Genomic DNA, 19080 nt, shown 5'->3' with positions numbered 1-19080 from the left:
TTGACATCCCTAGATGAAACACAATTTAAAATAATATACGGTAGTATAAATTTTTTTTGTAACTAAATCAATAAGAGCAATCTGCACAGATAATGGCCAAGCCACACGAGGCGTGTTTCAGTCGGCACGACAGGACAGGAAGCTTTCCGATTGGCTGATTGGGTTGACGTCAGGGGGGCCCAGGGGGCCCAGGCCCCCCCCGAAATAATGGATATAAACGAAAAACCGGTACAGTAATTACAGAAAAAAGTACAGTAATCTGAATTTTTGACGGTAGCCTAAAGGTATTTTTGACGAGTAAAGTAAAAAGGGCGTTCAGCGTAAATTACCCTCTGAATATTAAGTATCATGGGATGTTTACCTTGAAATCACTTTTAACCTTGGCCTCCCTCCCAAAATATATTCTATATTCGCCACTCGTTGGAATATCGAGAGAGTTTGCTGTTCAGCCAATCGGATATCTTCCTGTCATTCCGACTGATGAAACGCCTCGTGTGGCTTGGCCCTAACTGTCCATTGTTGAGGAAGGATACTCGAAATATTCCTCTCATTAACAGCACATTATCAGTTGCAAGATTCACAAAATAAGATTCAATTAGTACTTTATTGAAATTCCCGTCAAATTATCAGAATCACTGTCTGCTCGGCTGCTCGATCTGAGATGAAGTTACTTTTGAGGAGACTGCCTCAATTCACTGCCTAGTGGAGAAGGCAGAGAGAGAAAAGAAAGAGAGTGTGAGAGAGTGTGAGTGAGAAAGAAGGAGATGCGCAGAGAGACATGCGCTTCACACCAATCGTCGCTGATCCACTGTATAGAAACGTCAGTTGGCTCATAGCGTCCATTCAGTTCGCGTAGCCGCATTTAAAGCCTCATGTTCTGACGCTTTCAAGTAACGCGCGAAGTTTTCAAAGTGCACTATAACAATTTATGACTAGGTAATCATAAGTATTCAAGTTTAATCTAAAGTTATCTATAGTGGTAATTGATATAAATGATATCTGATTTACATTCAATAGAATGAACTGTTAGCAGTCCCAAAGAATTACTATATTAGCATATGAGAAAAATTTCAATACACAATGTTTGAAATGGGAGAAAAATCTTCTGTTAATAGGAATTAGGTAAAAATTTATATAATTTTCGTAATTGTGGTTAGGTGGAACCTGTATTGTATATAAGAAATTTCAAAGCGCAATAATTAATTTGTGAAAAAGATATTCTGTTCATGGAAATTAGGTACGAACTTCTATAGTTTTCGTAATTGTGGGTAGGTGAAACCTGTATTTTATATGCGTTTGAGAGGAATTTCAATGCACAATGTTTGAAATGAGAGAATAATCTTCTGTTAATAGGAATTGGGTAAGAAAATCTCATAATTTTCGTAACTCTGAGTAGGTGAAACCTGTATTTTATTATGCGTTTGAGAGAAATTTCAATACACAATAATTGATTTGTGAAAAGATATTCTGTTCATAAAAATTGGGTATGAAAATCTTATAATTTTCGTAATTGTGGGTAGGAGAAACCTGTATTTTATATGCGTTTGAGAGAAATTTCAATGCGCGATGATTGATTTGTGAGAAAGATCTCCTGTTAATAGGAATTGAGTAAGAAAACTCTATAATTTTCGTAATTTTGGGTAGGTGATACCAGTATTTTATATTCATTCGAGGAAAATAATTTCAAAGTGCAAATCGATTTGTTAGAAAGATATTCTGTTCGTGAGAATTATGAATGAAAATCTTATAATTTTCGTAACTCTGAGTAGGAGAAACCTGTATTCTGTAGGCGTTTGAGAGAAATTTCAATGCACAATGTTTGAAATGAGAAAAAATCTTAGGAATTAGGTAAGAAAATTTTATAATTTTCTTAACTCTGAGTAGGCAAGACTATTTATTTTGTATGGGTGATGGGCGACTTTACAATAATATAACTCCGTAGTGTGTGGTTTATTCCTCAATTTATTCATTTATTTAAATAAAAATACATTCCTGGTAAATATTAACAGGCATTTGCCCAAAACTGCTTTAAACCTTAATATGGAATATTTATGAAATCGATAATAAATATGATCATAACCTACTATAGATAGCTCTAAGTAAGCAATGATATGATTGAGAAATTCCATTTTCAACTTATTTATTTTCGCTTGATCGATTGATAGAGACCTTCACATTGCAATTCTATTCCAATTTTCCCTGAGAACAAAATTTTCAATGGATGAAGATGAGATAATGAAAATCTTGACTATAATGTGGAGTTTACTGTCACTCTTCAACTCAATAATAATAAAAATACTGTAGGCTATTATCAAAGAGAAACAATAGCGTAAGTAGATATCCCATGGTATAGGGAATTTATGTCGCAACTTTTACTGTTATCTCAAGCCGATTACTGTCGATTATTGTCAATTTTTACTGTTTTGTTGGGGTGAGAGTGTATGAACGGCACAATTCGAGAGACTACCAGCGTCACACAGCTGCATGGGAAATAGATCTCCCATGGTATAGGGAATTTATGTCGCAACTTTTAATGTTATCTCAAGCCGATTACTGTCGATTATTGTCAATTTTTACTGTTTTTTTTTGGGGTGGGAGATGGTATGAACGGCACAATTCGAGAGACTACCAGCGTCACACAGCTGCATAGGAAAGAACTATGTGAACTATCGGCTTGGGATAACAGTATAAGTTGCGACATAAACGCCCTATACCATGGGATATCTACTTATGCTATCGTTTCTCTATGCTATTATTATCAATTCCATAACATAGTAATGATTGTCTTTTTTTCTTCAGGACTACTCTTGAATATAAATGAAAATTAGAAACCCAAGTACCCTTTTAAAATTGTTCAAAGTTCAATCACGACATGTTTCGTCTATATAATGCTATTATCAATCATAGCAATGATTTATTCATTGGAATATTGTAAAGTTTATGGAGGATTAGATTAGTGAGATTGATTCAAATTTGAAACGTTTATCGAGAATTTGAAACTTCCCCTTCCGAATGAAATTCAAATTATTACAGAATGATACTAATACATAAGATTTGCATAGAAATAGCATTGCATGTCGGTCCGTGCTAGTAAATGGATTCTATATTGTCAAACAATATTCAAAGGTTTCTATACTTTATAGATTGTGGAATACGGTAGGTGGTGAACTTTTGAAGCATATCTTCTAAAAACAGAATTGAAACCCAGTTATCCAGATGTACGCCAGTCATTGATTGTAAGGTTCTCCATTATAATCCAGGTCTGAAATAAGCTGATTATTCAGTCTACTGGATTTAATCTCATTCATAAAAACTCACATATGGCAACAACGAAATTTGGATGATATTTTACACGCTCATCACTCAATTAAGCCAATGGGTGTGAAAAGTCCTTGATAATTGAAGTTGATCTCTGTTCCCATTATTTTCTGACCTTTGATTCTGAAAATAGAGATTCCATCTCTGATTTAGTTTTTTTTCCGATTCATTTCTGTCATTGATGATTCAAAACGATGTTTGGCTTAGTTATTGTATTGGATTGTCATATATCCGACATTCTATTTCTATGAATCTATAGTCTATCGAAGAATAGACTAGTCTCTATATCCGAGTTTATTTTCAATTGTCATATTATCCGACATTCTATTTCTATGAATCTATAGTCTATCGAAGAATAGACTAGTCTCTATATCCGAGTTTATTTTCAATTGTCATATTATCCGACATTCTATTTCTATGAATCTATAGTCTATCGAAGAATAGACTAGTCTCTATATCCGAGTTTATTTTCAATTCCATTAAACAACTGAACTTTCAATTCGACTCTATTCTTTCACAGCATTCTTGTACCTGAAAGTACATCTGAATTTAACCGGTTTACAGTTCAAAATACAGTTTACTGAATTCTTCATACCTAAAATCTATATTCAACCACTGCAGATTGTGAATGTGTCACGATTGAGTTGGGAAGATGTCTGCGTGACAATTTAGCCAATTGGAGAATTGTGTCAGGAAGTGTGAAGTGGTGACAGAAAATAAAAGAGAAAATTGTGCGGTTATCGGTTGAGTTGACTGTGCAGATGTTACTTTTCTACGTATCAGGAGCCTAACAGGGTGAAAAGTCCAGTTGAGTGGAAAACTTCTAGACGACACCAAGACTAACACCGACGCTAACACCAAGACTAACAACGACACTAACACCAAGGCAAGACTGAACTGAAACACAACTGTTATATACTGAACGTGGCAACAAGGGTTAGTGGTCTTTTTTATGAGGCAGATAGAGGTCGTCACGTTATCGGAACTTTTTGGTTGAACGAGAATCGAAGTGTCTACTACATTGAAACGACTTTCGATACGATTTTCGAGATTTGAAAAATAAGATCGATATATTTGTATCGTACGAACTGAGATTTGGGACCAATATCGGGGACCGAGCTTCGCTCTGGAGTACAAAAGCATGAAAAAATTATTACGAAAGAAGGAATTATAATAACATTCATAACATTAATTCCCAGAGGAATGCAAAAATCTCCCTCACAAAGGCCCGGTTGCACAAAAGCCTTTTAATCCTGATTAATTTTAATCCTGATTAATTTTAATCCTGATTAATTTCACGTGAACCAAATCAGAGAAGACCATTTCAAAAAGATGGATCTACTGGAATTAATCAGGATTGAAAATAGCCCGGATTTTTTGCAACCGGCACTAAGTACCTAATTGAATGATTACAAAAGTTCAACAGCTGAGTCATAATTTTTGACACAGTCCCATACACATGAAATCGCTCACTCACTTCCATCACCAACAGACGACGAGATAATTATTATCAGATGTCTTTCCAAGGATGAATAATAATTATCCTTTTAATGTCCTTCAGCGAGTTTTCCCAGGGATGAGACCTAGTGCAATCGAATTTTTGTATTATAAACCTACTATGTTTTGAATTTCGTGAGAATTGTTAGAGCCGTTTTCGAGATCCGGTGAAATACAAACATCTAAATTTTTTTTTCTATTGGTCAATACTATAGCCATCTAGTCTAAAGACTAATGAACTAATTTTTTTATCCTAAATTACTACTTGAAAAATTGAACAGTGAATTTCTCATTAGGAACTCTTACTGCTATTGTTTAATTAATATGTACACTTATTGACTGCACTATAGAAGCTAGATCCACTCAATCACTGCTCTGCTCTTTCACTGGACACTACTTGAACAAGCACTACACTAGTTCCAACGGTTTCCTCCTTTTGAGCCTCCGCACCAACCCTCCATTGTCTAGCAGCTGGATCGCCTCGACGTTGTCATGTTGGTGCAGTCGCCCCTCGTGCCTCTCCGCATGCCTCTGGATCTCGGTGGACACCAGATCGACGTGCAGGTCTCTAAGAAGATCGCTGTTCCTGACATACCAAGGAGCATCCACAATGTTCCTTAGCACTTTCTTTTGAAAACGTTGTATGACATTGATGTTGCTGTCTTTGGTACACCCCCAAAGTTGTATACCATACGTCCATACTGGCTTTAATATCTGTTTGTACAGAAGTACTTTGTTTCGGATTGAAAGGATGGAGTTTCTTCCGATCAGCCAATACAGCTTCTTATATTTGATTCCAAGCTCTTCTCTCTTCTTCTTGACATGGGCCTTCCAGCGAAGCGTTGCGTCCAAGGTCATACCTAGATACTTGGCATCATTAGCATATAGTACAACTTCGTTGTTGATCGTTATTGGTATGGGCAGGTCCTTCTTATTGGTAAAATTGATGTGAATCGACTTTGTTTCATTCAATTTCATTCTCCACTTTCTAGTCCAATCTTGTATTTTGTTGATGGATCTCTGTAGTTTCTCTTAAACATCTAAATATAAACATAAATTGCTCATTTAATAGTATAGGATAAATGAATAAGTCAAATTTGAGAACTTGATTTTAAAAACGATACCAAAGTAGGATATGAATTTCATACATAGATATAATTACTGCAACTTAACCCAATTCATGTATTGTTACAGTAGTTCAACATAGTACAGTATGTCTGTTATGATGAGAATCGCCACTCGAGTTTTTCATGGAAATACATTATGAATGCTGCTTTTTGACCGCAACATAGAGTATTGTTATTGGCAATTACCTCAAACCAGTAGAGTACAAAAGCATTCATTTATTCATCCACTCATGAATAAATTGTACATGTGAGAAGGGAGTACGTTTCAAACAAACTGTAATAAAATACTACGCTATAAAAAGCATTTTATCATCAGCCCCACCCCTGTGCTATCTCGCACACACACACCCGAGATTCTGAAATTAATTGAGAGATTGCAGTTGGTTCTAAATCAATTCTAGCTCCGTAGTCAGGTTTAATTAAATTTCAATTGAGTTGCTTAATCAAATCTGTGCAGATCTGAGAATAGGGATGACAAATACGCTACTAATTTCCATTCGGTGATTCGTTCATCATATATTACACATTCTGTTTGTAGAATACATGTGCTTGGAGATTGCTCACTTTCGATTAGTTCCCAAATGTAACAATAGAGGTCGCGGTCATTACGGTTCAGATTTCACCTAGTTAACACATGAGTGGAAGTGCCAAGATTGTAATTCAAATCTAGATGAATGAGCCATCAAATACTTTTGGATAAATACTGAATATCTATACTATAATAAAGGAAAGAACTTGCTTATACACGAACGGGATACGACAATTATGTTTGACGCATCATCACGTCTGAACTACTGGACTGATTAACTTGATATTTTGCATATCTTAATTAACCGAGGATGTCAGTATATTAATTTTCTCATTTTTCCGGGAGAAATAGAATCGTTATCAACTCTGCCTTCTTATGCTCCTTGATGCAAGGATTTCAAATCTGCAAACGGATTAGGAAAATGGATAAATGAATTTATTTCCTCCTCAAAATACAAAATACATAAGTATAAATTAAATAGTATCTTGGAAATAATGCTGATCACGTATCCAGTAGTGGGATCAAATAATCGAAGTTTAAATTAACAAGATTAAAAATTCCCCCCCGTTCAGTAGATATGACCACTTAGGCCTATTTTCAATTCTCCAAGATTTCATTAAGTCTAGTTTTTAGTTTATCAAGTTTAAAAATAGATCCTTTCGGAGCACGGGTTACCTACCATTATTAAATAAATAATGGAGACACTATATGAAGGATAAATACACCAGTGAGCCCTTCGAGCTGAAGAGCTCGCTTAAAATTCCGCTGATATTTTTCTCAGCTGTGCTATTGAAATCTACAGTTGAAATCGGTCTACAATATTCCACATGACTGACTATCTACCCACCTTAATCCAATACGACTTCCATACAATTCTATGATCTTCCATTTGTGATTATTGATTCTATCTTCTATAGCATACATGATAAAATGACAGTAGTGATATCAAGCACATATCCTTCCAAGTGCCGGTTGCACAAAAGTCTGTTAAATTTCAACAGTGATTAATTCCACAAGAACCAATCAGAGAAAATATTTCATCTTAATTATGAAATAATTGAAAAACATGATTACTCGTTTAATGAAATATAATTGATTATTTTAAACGAGAATGAACAGTTAATATTACATCAATGAACCTGTATCAACTATCGTCTATAGAAGGCATTGACAAGACAGAGGATCAGCAACGTTGCTCTGCTATCTTTCTCCACTGCCATTATAACGTGGACCCCACTATTTGATTATATTTCTCCCAATCCAATCTATGAACACCCTATACTTCTCCCACTATTTTGTAGATGAATTAATGTATATCTATACTCCACTTCCCCCCTACAATTTTCTAATAGAATGACAGCATTACGCAATCCATACGCCATCAATATCTAGTCAACAGCGATCATCGAACGACTGTTGACTCAGAACTTTGCTATAATTAATAAATATGATGGGATTGTTGTGTGCCGGGCGTAGCGGGTGATGCTGATTAATTTTGTATCCACTGGAGGCGCACAGCTCAGCTCAGCAAATAAGTTTCGACGACGCAATCGATTCAGAGGTCGCTTCTCTGGAGAATTCGATTAATCGAAACACGACTGGAAATATCGCTTCTTCACCACTCAATAATGATATTACGCACGAGATGGATTCAATTCAAAATTTCACCATTTCTAATAAATGTGACAATACTTCTCACTCAAAATGATGCTGACAGTTTAGGGTTTCAATTCGAATTTTTAGCATTCCTTATATATATCTACACTCTAAGATACTAATAAATAATACAAAAACGAAATGAATTAGTTAACTGAGAATCTACAAATTATCTAAACTATTGAGTTTTAGATGTTGGTTTCTCGATCCATTCCGGTCTGCGATGTTGCGAGCAATTTCTGTATACATTTCAATTCAATTCAATTCAATTCAATTCAATTCAATTCAATTCAATTCCTTTTATTTGCCATCAATACAATTTACAATATATTATTCAAGAAATTCATAGAAATAAAGATAAAACATAGCTTACAATCAAAACAAAAATTATAAATTAAATATATTTAAATCAAAATCTATTCATTAAGGCAACAACCCAGCAAGGAAAATCCTGTCCGCTGGGCGTGAGCATCAGTTCAATATTATTATATCAAATATTATTCTATTAATATATAAAAATAAATATGGCAAAATTTTAGAATCACGTAAGTAAACAAAAAAAATAAGATTGAAAAAAAATGTATATTATAAAATATTATCGAGAGTAAAGAAAAATGTCTCAATTATCCATTTATTTATCTGTGCCCCATGTCTATCCTCAGTTAAAAATTGCATACCATTTGGGATTAAATTAATTAATTTTGTGCTTAAATAATTTAATTGTCGACGTAATAGTGTTAGGTTAGTGTGATTTATGTTGAATAAATTATGAAAATTTAACCTGAAATTATATGTGGCTAGATTATTCCTTATTGTAAATTTATCTTTATTTTTTCTTATGTAGTAGAGAATTTTTTTAATATATAGTTGGCGTATGGTCATTACCTTGAATTCATCAAATGTGTCCCTGCTTGGATGAATTCTTGGTCTATTCAGAATAGTCTTTATTATCATTTTTTGAATGACAAAAATCCTATTTATTATGTGATCATAAGTTCCCCCCCATACTCCTAACGCATATTGCAGAATTGACTGAACGTATCCATGATAAATTAGTTTTAACTCCTGTATATTTAATAATTTACGGATTTTGTAAAATATATAAGATATAAATTTTAGCCTTTTACAAATGAATTCTATATGCATGTCCCACTTGAGATGACTGTCTACCATAATCCCCAAATACTTGACCACTTTTTCCTGTTTTAGTTTCGGGCAAGCACATTCTCCCCACGTCTCCGATTCACAATTCGTGTGTATTTTAAGTACAATTTCCTCTGGTGGTTGTCCAATCACAGTGGGAGAAAAAGCAACATATTTAGTCTTAGTAGTATTCATACTCAATGTATTCAGATCAAGCCACTTTTTAATATTTGACATAACTTTTTCTGCTTTTAAAGACGTTTGGGTCCATGACTTATCTTTAATTATTAAGGCTGTGTCATCAGCAAAGGAAATTATTCTTGAATCTTCAATTTTTACTTTAAATATATCGTTCATATAGAGTGGGAATAGAATCGGTGATAAGACAGTACCTTGCGGCAATCCGAAATCATTCAGCTCTACAATATCTGATGTATAATGGTCATTCTCAGAAATCAGTTGTGATCGATCATTTAGGTAACTTTTGATTATTTTAAACGAGAATGAACAGTTAATATTACATCAATGAACCTGTATCAACTATCGTCTATAGAAGGCATTGACAAGACAGAGGATCGGCAACGTTGCTCTGCTATCTTTCTCCACTGCCATTATAACGTGGACCCCACTATTTGATTATATTTCTCCCAATCCAATCTATGAACACCCTATACTTCTCCCACTATTTTGTAGATGAATTAATGTATATCTATACTCCACTTCCCCCCTACAATTTTCTAATAGAATGACAGCATTACGCAATCCATACGCCATCAATATCTAGTCAACAGCGATCATCGAACGACTGTTGACTCAGAACTTTGCTATAATTAATAAATATGATGGGATTGTTGTGTGCCGGGCGTAGCGGGTGATGCTGATTAATTTTGTATCCACTGGAGGCGCACAGCTCAGCTCAGCAAATAAGTTTCGACGACGCAATCGATTCAGAGGTCGCTTCTCTGGAGAATTCGATTAATCGAAACACGACTGGAAATATCGCTTCTTCACCACTCAATAATGATATTACGCACGAGATGGATTCAATTCAAAATTTCACCATTTCTAATAAATGTGACAATACTTCTCACTCAAAATGATGCTAACAGTTTGGGGTTTCAATTCAAATCTTTAGCATTCCTTATATATATCTACACTCTAAGATACTAATAAATAATACAAAAACGAAATGAATTAGTTAACTGAGAATCTACAAATTATCTAAACTATTGAGTTTTAGATGTTGGTTTCTCGATCCATTCCGGTCTGCGATGTTGCGAGCAATTTCTGTATACATTTCAATTCAATTCAATTCAATTCAATTCAATTCAATTCAATTCAATTCCTTTTATTTGCCATCAATACAATTTACAATATATTATTCAAGAAATTCATAGAAATAAAGATAAAACATAGCTTACAATCAAAACAAAAATTATAAATTAAATATATTTAAATCAAAATCTATTCATTAAGGCAACAACCCAGCAAGGAAAATCCTGTCCGCTGGGCGTGAGCATCAGTTCAATATTATTATATCAAATATTATTCTATTAATATATAAAAATAAATATGGCAAAATTTTAGAATCACGTAAGTAAACAAAAAAAATAAGATTGAAAAAAAATGTATATTATAAAATATTATCGAGAGTAAAGAAAAATGTCTCAATTATCCATTTATTTATCTGTGCCCCATGTCTATCCTCAGTTAAAAATTGCATACCATTTGGGATTAAATTAATTAATTTTGTGCTTAAATAATTTAATTGTCGACGTAATAGTGTTAGGTTAGTGTGATTTATGTTGAATAAATTATGAAAATTTAACCTGAAATTATATGTGGCTAGATTATTCCTTATTGTAAATTTATCTTTATTTTTTCTTATGTAGTAGAGAATTTTTTTAATATATAGTTGGCGTATGGTCATTACCTTGAATTCATCAAATGTGTCCCTGCTTGGATGAATTCTTGGTCTATTCAGAATAGTCTTTATTATCATTTTTTGAATGACAAAAATCCTATTTATTATGTGATCATAAGTTCCCCCCCATACTCCTAACGCATATTGCAGAATTGACTGAACGTATCCATGATAAATTAGTTTTAACTCCTGTATATTTAATAATTTACGGATTTTGTAAAATATATAAGATATAAATTTTAGCCTTTTACAAATGAATTCTATATGCATGTCCCACTTGAGATGACTGTCTACCATAATCCCCAAATACTTGACCACTTTTTCCTGTTTTAGTTTCGGGCAAGCACATTCTCCCCACGTCTCCGATTCACAATTCGTGTGTATTTTAAGTACAATTTCCTCTGGTGGTTGTCCAATCACAGTGGGAGAAAAAGCAACATATTTAGTCTTAGTAGTATTCATACTCAATGTATTCAGATCAAGCCACTTTTTAATATTTGACATAACTTTTTCTGCTTTTAAAGACGTTTGGGTCCATGACTTATCTTTAATTATTAAGGCTGTGTCATCAGCAAAGGAAATTATTCTTGAATCTTCAATTTTTACTTTAAATATATCGTTCATATAGAGTGGGAATAGAATCGGTGATAAGACAGTACCTTGCGGCAATCCGAAATCATTCAGCTCTACAATATCTGATGTATAATGGTCATTCTCAGAAATCAGTTGTGATCGATCATTTAGGTAACTTTTGATTAATTCAAATGAGAGACCTCTAATCCATTATATGGTTACTCAATTTATATGGTTACTAGCCGTCAGGCTCGCTTCGCTCGCCGTATCCGTCTAGCCAGGGGGCTCCGCCCCCTGGACCCCCGACTGGATCGTCCAAGAATGAGATCAGCAGGCTCGCTTCGCTCGCCTGCATTTTTCGTTTGAGCATTTTTATCATATTAGGACGATCCAGTCGGGGGTCCAGACTAAACGTCTGGCTAAACGGATATGGCGAGCCAAGCGAGCCTGACGGCTAGTAATATAATATTCCCAGGAATAGCTCTGATTGAAGTAGCAGTGCCCAATCAATTTTTCCGTGATAAATGCATTTCAATATTCAACTTGGTGCCAACCTAACAAAGTCAACTCAACTTGATGCCAACCTGACAAAATTATTAATTTAGTTACCAGTTAACAACTGTTTCGAAGAGGTACGGTACTCTCTCTAGATTATAGTTCTATATGGGCATAGTTCTGGTATGGGCATTTTTCAATTATAATTAAGAGAATAAGAAGAATATACATGCTAAAAGACGAACTTTAAACCCTTAAAAACCACCCTTAGAGTTAGAATATTGCCAAAAGATTTCTTAGTGCGCCTCTAAAGGGCCAACTGAACATACCTACCAAATTTGAACGTTTTTGATCCGGTAGATTTTTAGTTCTGCGAGTGAGTGAGTGAGTGAGTCAGTCAGTTAGTGAGTGGGTGCCATTTCGCTTTTATATATATAGATTCACACTATAAGATACTAATAAATCATAAAAAAACGGAATGAATTAGTTAATTGTAAATCTACAAATTATCTAAACTATTGAGTTTTAGATAATGGTTTCTTGATCCATTCCGGTCTGCAATGTTGCGAGCAATTTCTCTTTATATTTATATGGTTATATCATAGAGAAACAATAGCATAAGTAGATATCCCATGGTATAGGGCGTTTATGTCGCAACTTTTACTGTTGCGACAATATCAAGCCCATAGACAACGTAGTTCTTTCCCGTGATGCTGGTAGTCTCTCATATTGTGCTGTTCATACACTCTCACCCCGCCAAAACATTAAAAATCGACAGTAATCGGCTTGAGATAACAGTAAAAGTTGTGACATAAACGCCCTAAACCATGGGATATCTACTTACGCTATTGTTTCTCTATGGTTATATTTATATTTATGTCAATGGATCTCGAAAACGGCTCTAACGATTATCACGAAATTTGGAGCATAGTAGGTTCATGATATAAAAATTCGATTGCACTAGGTCTCATCCCTGGGAAAACTCGCTGAAAGACATGAAAAGGATAATAGTTATTCATCCTTGGAAAAACAGATGATAATTTCGTCGTCTGTCGATAACAGAAGATGCGTGTGTGGGAGAGAAACAGAACTATTTTCAGCTGTTGAATTAATCAGATTATCTCACTAGAAATATTATTTAGAAATTTTAATCGACTTGATCAAAATAATCTGATTTGTTGACATGACATGGTATATCATTCTTTAATTAAAGTATATCATAATTCTAAAAGTTGATCATTATTTTACAGTTTTCAGTGATTAGTGAGTGTTATTTTGTTATTAAATTTGTTTAGTAAACAATCTAAATTTGATTTTTTTTTGTTTTGAAATGTTTGGAGTGAAAATTGGACCTGAATTCAAGAGTATGCAACATAACCTACTTTTTGGACTATTTATTTATTACATTTATTTATTCATTTTATTACATTGTGTACAAATACTTAACATGAGGAAAGGCACAACAGACTCAAGCCCAAAACTGTCCCATTTTCAATTAATACTACTGTATAGGGTATAAACCAAAATACGGGAGGAACCAGTTTTGGGATGTGCCTGTTACTCCTTTCCCATTCATTAAAGAATTGTATTCTTTTAACAAATAAATAACGAGCGAAGCTGTTACGGGTATACCGCTATTCTCGGGCTGACAAATAATTTTTGAATATTAGCGCTCATGGAATTTCCATCTAGCTGTTTACCCTGTTGTCAATATTTGCCGTAGCAGAAGTCTTCGGGGTGAATTACAGCATTTAAATTTGGATTCTCGTTTAATAATAATATAAATTCATAATTGACCGAGGGTAGTTATAGGCCTATTTTCGATTCTCCAAGATTTCACTACGTCCAGTTTTTAGTTTGTCAATATACCCTTGCGTAGCACCGGTTACCTGCAAGTTGAATAAGTTAAACTTTCAGCGTACCTTATGAATAAAACCAATTCTCCCCATTCCAAAGATGCTGACAGATAGCAGAGAACCACACTCTAGAACATTATTAGATTCAGTTATGAAGGCAGAGAAGCAGAGGCATTTCATTGACAGCCGCTACATTTCTTTGTGCCTTCATTTATCACACGGATCCAATCAAATTGAATCATTCTCTCTGGGGAAAAAATAATAAAGAATCGATTCTTTCAAGGTGGAGCACGAGGTACACGAGATATTGACAGAATGCAAAATGGTTGCGGTGATGAAATTCGGAAAGCATTGCTCCGATGAGCATCGCCCAAGGCTATAGTGCGGTCCACGTTATAATGGCAGTGGAGAAAGATAGGGGAACAGCGTTGCCAATTCTCTGCCTTCTATAGAGAATGGCTGATACCGGTATATCTAATGGAATATCAACTGTTTATTCTTGTTTCAAATTATCAATTATATATTTCTCAATAATTAAATAATACATCTCCATAATTATTGAGATTGAATATTCCCTAACTATAACTTTACATCGTTAGAAAACGATCTGGCATGTTGCAGATGTAGAAAAGGATAGCGCTACCTGTTTTGTCGAATGATAGACAAGGATAGCAACACCAATGTTAACAAATACTGCCACTATATCGTGGACCTCACTGAAGAGTAGCTTGTTCCCTTCATTACTGCGCCAGACCTGCTCTGCATTGTTATAGATTTCGGTAACAAGATTTTCGATGAAGTAATAATTGGAAGAATAGCTCAGCATCTACTCTGTGGCTGTATTATTTTCCCATTCCAATTTTCCGGAGAAGAGTTGTCGTTTATTCTGGTTCTGCGAAAACGGTTGCTGATACAGAATAGAAGAGATATTTCTGATGTAGTTTGAGTGAATAAAGAAATTGCAGGATGATTGTTTCAAATGTATCAGTATATCGCAGATTGCTGAGTAATTGAACAGAGATGAGATGGTTCAACGAACTTGTAATAATATAAACAAAACAATCAAATGCATTCCAAAAATCAAATACAATATTGTTTCCTGATTTCAATAATGATTGAATAGAATCATACCTCGGATAATATATTCTGCCTTATTGAATTTGTGTAGATAGACTCAAGATAATAAATGGATGAATAATAGATGGAGGTGGATCAACGAACTTGAAAATATGTGATGTGATAAATTCATACCACAAATACTGTATTCAGTTATTTTTTTTTTTCATTTTTCATTTTCATTTCATTTATTGTGTAAAGCACTATACCGTACTCATAATAATATATTATAGGATATATAATTTATTATGACATTGGAGGAAAAACTAGGCTGAGCCTGTACTATTTCTCTCCAAAAATTTTGATACAATGTTGTCTAAAAGTTAAGGTTATGTAATCACACACTGCTTCTCACTTGATTTGTGGTCCAGAAATAATTATTTGGAAATTTTGAATTTTGAAGGTTGGCGTAGTACTCAAGATAAATAAATCACAATAAATTGGAAACTTAAGAAATATTGCACTTATTTAAAAAATTTGAATACAAAATCACAAACCAACTCACTATTAATAATTCACATTGAAGATAATACTTACAATGGAGGTCTATTATTCGAACAAACTTGTAATATATGTGGTGGAATAAAATCATACTTCGAATAGTTTATTCAGACATATTTGTGGAAATATACTCAATAATATATTGATATACTCAAACCTTATTCAAGCTTTTTACAATATGACTTGAGATAGATCGATATAGGTCATAATAGTCCTAGCACAGCAAATAAGAATGGACAACGGACATTTAAGAATAGTAGAAGAAATAAAATAATATTGTCAAATTAAAAATAATCAATACTGTTGTAATATTACAATCATCAATTAATCATATATTAATAAGTAAATCATCAAAATGATAGGGAGAGAAAAAATAAGGTAACCTTGTGCTTTTCCTCTCCCAAATTTAGATAGGGTTACACATAGTCCGAAATAGGTTGAGTGTTGTAGTTGTTCACATCACAAATTTTTCAGTCCTTAAATATGTTCACAAAGTAGATTTTCAAATTTGGATGCTTCAAAACTAAAAATAGAACAGTAATTTTACATTATTATCACTCAAATATAAAATATTCACATATTAGAGAAATAATTTTGTAAAGGGAACAAGAAAAAAAACTTAATTGACAATTATTCAAAATGTGAAGAAATCCAAAATACAAAATGATGAATGAGTAATTAGACTAATATTACACAATCCAACCATCATCAATATTTTCTATTTATTTATAATTCTTACAAAGTAGCACTGATTGGGAGAGAAAAACTAAGGATACTCCTTGTACTATTTCTCTCCTAAATTTAGATAACATTTTAAAAGTCCAAAATAGGGTTATGGTTTCACTTTTTTGAAATTTAAAATTTAAAATATAAACTGAGACTGAGTTTAATCAACAATCATCATTGATATGAACTGATTCAATATTATATAATTGATAAATTATCGATTGAGCTGATTTAAATATACACATGATTTTTCGTAAAAATTAGAATCGGAAACCTTTAAAGGCTCAAGCCTGTAGTACTTTCCTGGAAGCTGTGAATGATTGAATCAATGAGCTTAATAAACGTGGTTCTGTTTAATTTATAAATGAATGTATCCTACCGCCATCTCAACATTGTGCGCTACACCTAACTATCAACACAAATAGTTTCGAAATTCTATCAACAATATTCGACCACTGCCAGCGTTTTTCACTCAGATTTGCCATCTCATTAGGCTATTGTTTCGGAGTGGATTGGACCGTTAGTAGGGCTCCAATCGTCTCAAATCGCAACTGTGTAATAGAGAGAGAGAGAGAGAGTGAGAGAGAGAGAGAGAGTGAGGGAGAGAGAGAGGGTGAGGGAGAGAGAGAGTGAGAAAGTGTGAGTGGGTGGCAAGGCGTGATTGCTTCCTCCACACTGAGGTGATCGAATTATATCAGTGGCCATGTCAAGTCAACTGGAACAATGGCCAAGTCTGTGCATACTCCGTAGGGTCTGGCTGTCCAGTTGCTGCAGTGTGGGGTGTCAATGGTGGTTGTTCACGGGTCATTTACTTGATTCATTGTGGCCTATTTTGAACACCTCCAAGCTGCCACTTCACGCGTTCATGTCAAGAAGCTCATTCGCTGTACATTGGAGTCATTTTCAAAGATTACTCGAGTCGTCTATTTGCAAAACCAGATACATTACGAAATGAAGATTCTTCAGGAAACGTGAAAAACAATTAAATAGTATATTTCGTACTAAAGCAGAAAATGAGATATTTCCGGCTCGAAATCGGTTTTCAAGTCCGAGGCCGTAGGCCGAGGACTAGAAAAGATTGAGAGCAGGAAAAACATTTTTGCCCGTGATGCAAACGATATTTTTCGCCACAGTACAGGTATTGCTGACAAAATAAATGAAGAATACAAAATAAAGAATACTTCTTAAGTTATCGTACCTATCTCTTGATTTCAGATTCAGGATTTCAGGATTTCAGATTCTTTTAAAATCTCACTTGGAATATCACGGGCTTCGTCATCTTCAAGCATTTTTGAAAATTCGGAATGGGCTAATCAACAATAAATAATTGGATAAAAATGGTTGCGAAGCGAATGCTGAATTAGTTTGATTCGAAATTCGAACTGAAATAATTGCAACTTCAGATGAAGAAAGTTGTCACTCGCCCGATCTAGCGGATGACTTATTAACTACGGACTTCCATGATAGCGGCTGGAAAGAGTACGTTTTCCGGCCTAGGCCGGAAAGGAACCCGTTTCTGACGTCAGACGAGAGTCGTCTGCAAACAAGGTCTTTCAGATCTACGTAGGGACTGGAAAACAGCTGCTTTCTGTGCAGTGTGGCGAAAAAACGCATTTCTGCGATATCATTAATTATTGAATCATTTCAATCTCTGCTATCATTAAATCTATTTTACCTATTACCTAATTTACTCTACCAACTAATTTTCCGAGTCATAACATTCAAATTGAAGAAGTTTTGGCCAATAGCTTATTTTTTCTTCTCCGACTAATGTATTGTTTACTCTATCCAATAAAAAACATAAATAAAATGTTGACACATTAATTTTCAATCATTAACCTTTTCATTTCTAGCTGATTAATCAAATGTCTGATACTCAACCAGTATTCTTAATGATCGAAAAACTCTCATGAATGATGGAAGATGCAGCTCCATATTCAACGACGCGACGTCGTGTGATTTCTTGATTCCAGTAGATTGCAGCAGTTCCTTTACAGGCTTCAATAAATCATAGTACAGTGAATCCAAATTCTATTAAAATTCATTTGAACCTGATCATTTTCTAGTACAAACCTGTTCATTCAGTAGGTTAATTTGATTTATAAAATATATGTCACTTACTTCTATGAATTATGTAAGACTTCGTACTCAGGGCAGATGAAACTCTGCTAAAATCTAGAACGCTTCAATGAATCATACATATTACAAAAATTTGGAATTCTATCCAAAAATTCATTGGAACCTGCTCATTTTCAAGTACTAACCTGTTCATTCACGAAGTAGATCTCATAAAATATCTGACACTTACTTGTATCAATGATGTAGATTCTTTATACTTAGCGTCTCCTCATTAGGCCAGATGGGATCCTGCCAGAAATCTCTATCCAATCTATTGGGAAACAGAAATATGAAATGTTAATCCAATCTATGAAAGATCTGACATTTACTTGTATCAATGATGTAATCCTTTATACTTAGCGTCTCCCCATTAGGCCAAATGAGATCCTGCCAGAAATCTCTCTCCAATCTATTGGGAAACAGAATTATAAAATATTAATCTAATTTATAAAAGATATGATACTTACTTATATCAATGATGTAAATTATTCATACTCAGCT

General features: G+C 34.1%; 1 protein-coding gene across 2 annotated transcripts in view; it reads left to right on the top strand.

Moving 5' to 3' along the window:
* Positions 1 to 840: 840 nt before the first annotated feature.
* LOC120351515 overlaps positions 841 to 19080 on the top strand; it is a 185433-nt gene continuing 167193 nt past the window's right edge. For both annotated transcript variants that reach the window (XM_039429246.1, XM_039429247.1), the window contains exon 1: positions 841 to 936. The gene's annotated coding sequence lies outside the window, so the exon portion shown is untranslated. The remainder of the gene's footprint in view (positions 937 to 19080) is intronic.

This window comes from Nilaparvata lugens, chromosome 5 (genome assembly GCF_014356525.2).
Source record: "Nilaparvata lugens isolate BPH chromosome 5, ASM1435652v1, whole genome shotgun sequence".
In the NCBI taxonomy this organism is placed as follows: domain Eukaryota; kingdom Metazoa; phylum Arthropoda; class Insecta; order Hemiptera; family Delphacidae; genus Nilaparvata; species Nilaparvata lugens.
Note: the sequence above shows the minus strand (reverse complement) of the source record. Positions and strands in the feature narration are given on the sequence as shown.